At 30.2% G+C, this 6,014-nt stretch overlaps 1 long non-coding RNA gene across 4 annotated transcripts; it reads left to right on the top strand.

Moving 5' to 3' along the window:
- The first annotated feature begins 350 nt into the window (after positions 1–350).
- LOC107888767 (uncharacterized) lies at positions 351–5,354 on the top strand. Of its 4 annotated transcripts, none has more exons than XR_005901622.1 (6): positions 417–655; positions 842–957; positions 1,106–1,168; positions 2,214–2,278; positions 3,137–3,164; positions 3,498–5,354. It is a non-coding gene; the product is annotated as an uncharacterized lncRNA (long non-coding RNA). The 4 variants fall into 4 exon arrangements; XR_001681482.2 differs by lacking the exon at positions 842–957 and having other exon boundaries at positions 425–655; positions 3,498–3,654; positions 4,409–5,354; XR_005901624.1 differs by lacking the exon at positions 842–957 and having other exon boundaries at positions 351–655.
- The last annotated feature ends 660 nt before the right edge of the window (positions 5,355–6,014 follow it).

Genomic DNA, 6,014 nt, shown 5'->3' with positions numbered 1-6,014 from the left:
ACATCATTTTATATTTATATATTGCATACATAAATATTTATATTTATTCAATATAAAAATATATTGATGTATTTATTTTTTAAAATCTCTATGATTAAATCAAAAATAAAAAACTTAAAAATTTAATATTTAAAAATTAAAATTTTAGTCCATATTTCAGTTAAAAAGTTCAATATTCAAAATTTAAAAAAAATCCAAAAAATGATAATCTCAACACAAAAATTTCAAAAGAAAAAAATAGAAAAAAATATGTTAAAAATAAATTAAAATTAAAATTGAGCAATAATAGCGTTTTTAGGTAAAACGCCGCAAAAAATTGAGCTATAACCACAAAAAATCTAAAAATTACCGGCCTTTTTTTAGAAAACGCCACAAAAGGCCATTATTTTTTATTAAAAAAGGCAAAATCCCGCTCACCCAATTTGGTGACCCGCTCGTTAACCAAATCCCCCAAGTACAAGTTTGTACTTATTTCTTTTTCCCATTTTAAGTATTCGGATTGCATTTGCTTTAGATAAAATCGCAACGCCAAAATTTACAGAGAATATAAGTCGAGAGAGAATTAGTCGGAGTTAGAGAGAGTGAAACAAAATGAGTATCAGCTGCGCGTTGAAGGTGGTTCCAATTGTGCTTCTGTTGGTTCTTTTCGCATTAGGTAAGTTTCTTATCCAATTATATTCTTTCGGTTATTAATTATCCTGCGTCATAATTTCCAGATCTAATCAATTGTTGAAACGTCTCTTGTCTTCTGATTTAATATTTTTAAAAAAATTGTAGCAGTTCAGCTTTCTTTCGTTTTAATTAATTACTGATTTTATTTTGGTACACTTCTCGAATTCAGAGGGAAGCCTTGGTTTATTTAGGGTTAGCAGTATTGGTTGGTTCATGTCTGTTATCTCTGAATAAACAGAGTAAGGTTTCTTCATGAAATCAAATGAAATGCAGAGTTGAAATAGAGTAAGGTTTTACATTTTTCCGTTTCATTTGGTAACCTTAGTTATTTTTATGTACAGATAATCAACTGTTATTGTTTGTTTCTAACTTCTTGGTCAGTTTAATCATTGCTTGTGATCTTATTAACTATTTCATTCTCACCTTTTAACAGTATAAGCCTCCATCATGTGAATTCCAGGCTCATAAAGGAAACAGAGTAAAAGCACACTATCGGGTAATGTTTCTATAGCTCCATCTCGATGTTAAGTTTTATATCATATTTCTTGACCTTTAAAATATTAATGAAGAATATTTAATTGTGCCTATTTCTCCTGCACTTTTCTTTTAAAATTTAGGTCATTCTTTACGATTTTGTTAGTAACAAACGAGGAGCTAAACATTTTTTTTATATTTCGATATGTCAGATTGGTTTCGACTTTATAGCATGTTCCTTCGTTGGATTTTGGATTTTGTTAGTACCTCAAAACTCTTCCAAGTTCAAAACTTTAATCCGAGCTAGAAACCTTAGCCAACAAAGTCCTTTACTTTCGAAAAGATCCTGTTAATTTTTGCTGTTAATAGTGTTCATTATTATTTACTAATAACCTGCTGATTGGATCTATTTATGGTGTTAAGAGTAATGTTTGTTAGCTTATATAATATGGGATTGAGAAAAAAAATTGTTGCTGTATTGAGATTTTTGTTCGATCTGATTGGTTGTGTTTTTTTAATCATTTTGGATTTTTATTCATCAGTCATCCAGTAGTAAATATTCTCGGAAGATTTGAATTTCATATGTTTGAACAGATTCTATTACTTCAGCCTAGAGTCAAAAAGCATTTTGGTGGGACAAGTTGTTGGGATGGAGACATTTGCCTTTGTGGCGTCTCTTTACTTGAACTGACTCAAACTTCTAATCTTATGTTTATATAAACTTTTTCACTTCAGCCAACTTCTATGCCCTGATTTGTATAGCTATATATGTTTTTCATGAATGGTTGATTTTATGTTACAAGTTGTTTTCAGGCTTTACGCCAGAGTGATGGCAGGTGGCGCTTTAGTTCTAATAATCCTGAATCTAATGCCTTTGCTGTTTTTAAAGATTTTTCTAGATTCTAAAACTTGTTTTTTTGAAGACAATGTTCAGCACAACCACCATTTAGCATTTTTCTCCTATCACTGATGTTATGTCTTTGATAAAGTTGTTTACCTTCTTTTAATATCCATTGTTCAATCCAGTTGTGAGATTGTTATTTGTTAACCATGTTATACTCTTGTAGGAATAGCACTTGAAACACTTGCTGGAGTTGTTTCATTAGCATCTCTTGAACTTGACCAATCTTTGGTAAGTAGTTTATGATGCTTGCTTTAGTTTGGTGAAGTTTTGACCACTTTATGGATCTGAATTGTTAATCAGATCTAAATTTATCATTCTCCTGTTAAGCTTCATGTGTTGTATTTTCTTTTTTGGGGTAGTTACTTGCTGGCTTTTAGCTGTATGGGTTTTGAAGTTTCTGAATTGAAATTGATTATTTTTGCCCTTAGTGCGTACATACATACAAGCATATATTTAATGGTTAACTTCATTTTCTAGCCATATCATGTGTGATATCTATCTCATAGCTGTTGCCCAATCTTAATCAATGTTTCTTTAAGGGAATATAAACATTCAATTATTTTGGGTAATTATCTTGTTGACAAAAGAAGTGGACTGTCAATTGTCCTTCTTGTGACGATGAGGGTTTCTTCGGAACTCTAGTGAGGAAAAACATATTTTTCTTCTTGTACGCATAGACCTTTTTCTGTAGTGATTAGCACTTCCTTAGAACTCTTTAGGCCATCTGGTTAAATTCCATAAATCATATTAAACTCAAGAGGGATAATGTTTTAGATTTGCGAATAATAGACTACCCATCAAATGAACTTATGATAATCAGCATTTCTATAAATTTTTATAATGTTTTCAGTTCTTTACTTCAATTAGTCATATGATGGTGTCTTTTGATATTGAATAATCTCTGTTCAAGTGAGCAAGTTCAGTTTTCATTGTTTTTGTTGCTTATCTGTCAGCCGTTGTTAGTTTGGGCATTCCATCAATTTTGTTTGCTTATTGTTGGCAGATCAGCGCTCTAAATAGTGATGTAGGCAAAATTTTGTTAGTTGCCTCTGTTATTGAATGAAAACTATTTCTTGATTATTACAGGTTGTTCTGTTGGTTTAGCAAAGACAAGGTTAGTTTGTTCTGAACTTTCTAATGCCTGATTTATTTTATTAATGATTTATTTTTAAATTTCAATATAGTAATAATATATTATTTTTAAATATTATCTCAACTTAAGGGATTGCATTGGAAGCTTTAGATATTGAAAGGGGATAGCCATCCACCCCATACCTTTCCTTTCTTCTTCATAAAAAAAAGCTCAGATTCCATTTTTGTGTTAATGTTAAAAGTCATCTATGAAGTTTTAGTACATTTATAAATTTTTAAGCGTAAATTGCTTGTAGTGGTAGAGTCAGAATATTTTTGGTCGAAATTAAATTATATATTTTATTATTGATACAAGCTAGCACAGATGAACAAATTTCTCAACTTAGAGCGGAGGCAGCAGCGAGGGAGGCAGAGCAGAACAGAAAATACAATGAACTCCAGCTACAGCTTCAGTCTATGATGACTATGTTCCAGCAATTTCAAAATCCGCCATCTTAAACATTTGTTTTCTTGTAACTTTTAACATTATTTTAAGAATATTTTGAATATTCATTTACAATTTATATAATATATTTTTCATATAATTTTGTATTATTTAAATTTGCGGGTTTTGGTTGGATTTCATGGTATATTTGTTGTTTTTGGTTGAATTTCTTGCAGGAGGGTTGGATATAGGTGCAAAAACACATGTTGCAAAACTGGGCAAATTCATGGCGTTTTTTAAAAAAGCGCCGCGAAAAGTCCTGGTCTTTAGCGGCGTTTTTATAAAAGCGCCGCGAAAGGTCCTGGTCTTTAGCGGTGTTTTTTAAAAAAGCGCCGCTAAAAGTCCTGGTCTTTAGCGGCGTTGCATATAATGACGTTTTTTGTGGCGCTTGGGAAAACGCGCTAAAAGTATTAGCGACGCTTAAAAAAGCCGCTAAAGGCAAAAAAAACGCCGCTAAAAGTCTATTTTCCTGTAGTGTTTTAAAGCTTGATCTATGAGTATGTTTAGATAAATGCTTGTGAATAATCGGATATATACATGCCAACATGACTTTGAAATTGGAGAATGTATTAGTAATATATATACAAGTGTATATTCGGCTATGTTAAGTTGTTTATGAAAGTATATGTTATATATAAAATTGTAAGCCTGAAATTATAAGTGATTATAATTGCATAAATTGGTTTGGTTAATTGAGTTGATTATGTTATTAAATGTTTTATTTGCTTATGACTTACTAAGCTTTGATAGCTTACTGTGTGTGTTTATTTTCTATTTCATAGATTTTGGAAGCTAGTTACGGGCTCGAGGATCGTCAGCGAAGATCACAGTATCGTTTGTTTTCGGTATGAACTTTAACCTATGGCATGTATAGGCCGGTTTGTGTTATGTTTTATTTTGGAGTATATATATATATATATATATATGATAGCCATCTGAAAATAGCTTAATTATGAAATTAATGTTGTGTATATCTGGTTGTGTTTTAACTCATTTTAAAGGTATGTTTTATAATGATCATGCTTGTAATGTTTGGTTATGAAGATAGCTTAATTGAATAGATGATTATAAATTTATGCTTGGTGTTATGTATAGATTTATAATTTGACTTGGAAACGAGTTAAAATTTGGATGTATGTTAGGTATTTGGTATGCGTTAAATGGGTTAAGTGATGCTTGTATCATTGTTAAAATTTGACCAATAGGTACGACTAGAGATAGATAATTTGAACTTAGTTATAAAAATGTATTTCATATGTTTATATGAAGTATGGTTTGAAATGATTAAGTTAATGGTTGTGTATGTGTTTTTATTAAATTATGGTTTATGTTATGTTTGGAAGTATTTATTTATAAAATATAATGAGTTGATATATTAAGTATGTTTTGAAGATGGATGTTAATTTCATAAACTCGGTTGATGAAGGCAACTTATGGTAGTGTATTGATTTATTATTATAGCCGAACATATATTGAATAGATTGATTTTTGGGTGTGACATTTCAGTGCATTGTAAATAGGTGTAATAAACATGTATTGATTCAGTACTTGTAATTTATATTAAGATGGTTTAGCTGATTTTTATATGATTATATAATGCGTTTGAGATTCAGTAGTATGATTAAATGATAAGTCAAGTATAATGCATGTTTATATTTGACTAGTAATAGGTAGGATCAATGAGCATATGTTTATGTCGTTAATGACTTTGATTTAGTTATTTTATTATGGTTAAGGTAATATATATATATATATGAATGATGCATTTATAAAATGCAAATTATAGTATGTTTATATATGCTTCCATGTGTGATTGCACATTTGTTTAGTAATGGAATAAAGTTGGAAGGGAAATGGTAACAAGCATGTGTATTTTCGGTTAATGAGATGAGAATTGAGCAAATGAATAGTAACTTTTGCTAATTATTATTAAAAAGCTTATATATGAATTTGTTAAATAGATATGAGCTTTGTGCATTTATGTTAAGGTAGATTATGGGAGAACATTATTGCTCAAGATGTATTCAACTTATTATATGTATTTATTTAAATGTGTTTATATTTAAAAGCATATTATACCTGACTTGAGATATGAATTGTATTTTGTATCACGATGTATAAGGTATGTTTAATGTTTAATCAATCATATGATTTATGTAATGCGAATATGACATGTATGAATTTGTGAATGTTTGAAAACTATGTCTTGTTCGGTAATGCATCGTAATCCTAATTCGGTAACGGATACGGGTAGGGGTGTTACACATCTTGGATGAGTGCTTCGATCGAGTAGTCTTCTTCGCTATCCTCAAGCTCACGTCTGTCGAGTGTGGGCTCGTTTCGAATTAGAAAATTGTTCACAAAAATTACCAGTGAGGTAATTTTGTA

This window comes from Gossypium hirsutum, chromosome A09 (assembly GCF_007990345.1).
Source record: "Gossypium hirsutum isolate 1008001.06 chromosome A09, Gossypium_hirsutum_v2.1, whole genome shotgun sequence".
NCBI classification, from domain to species: Eukaryota; Viridiplantae; Streptophyta; class Magnoliopsida; order Malvales; family Malvaceae; genus Gossypium; species Gossypium hirsutum.
This window is presented reverse-complemented; position numbering and strand designations above follow the sequence as displayed.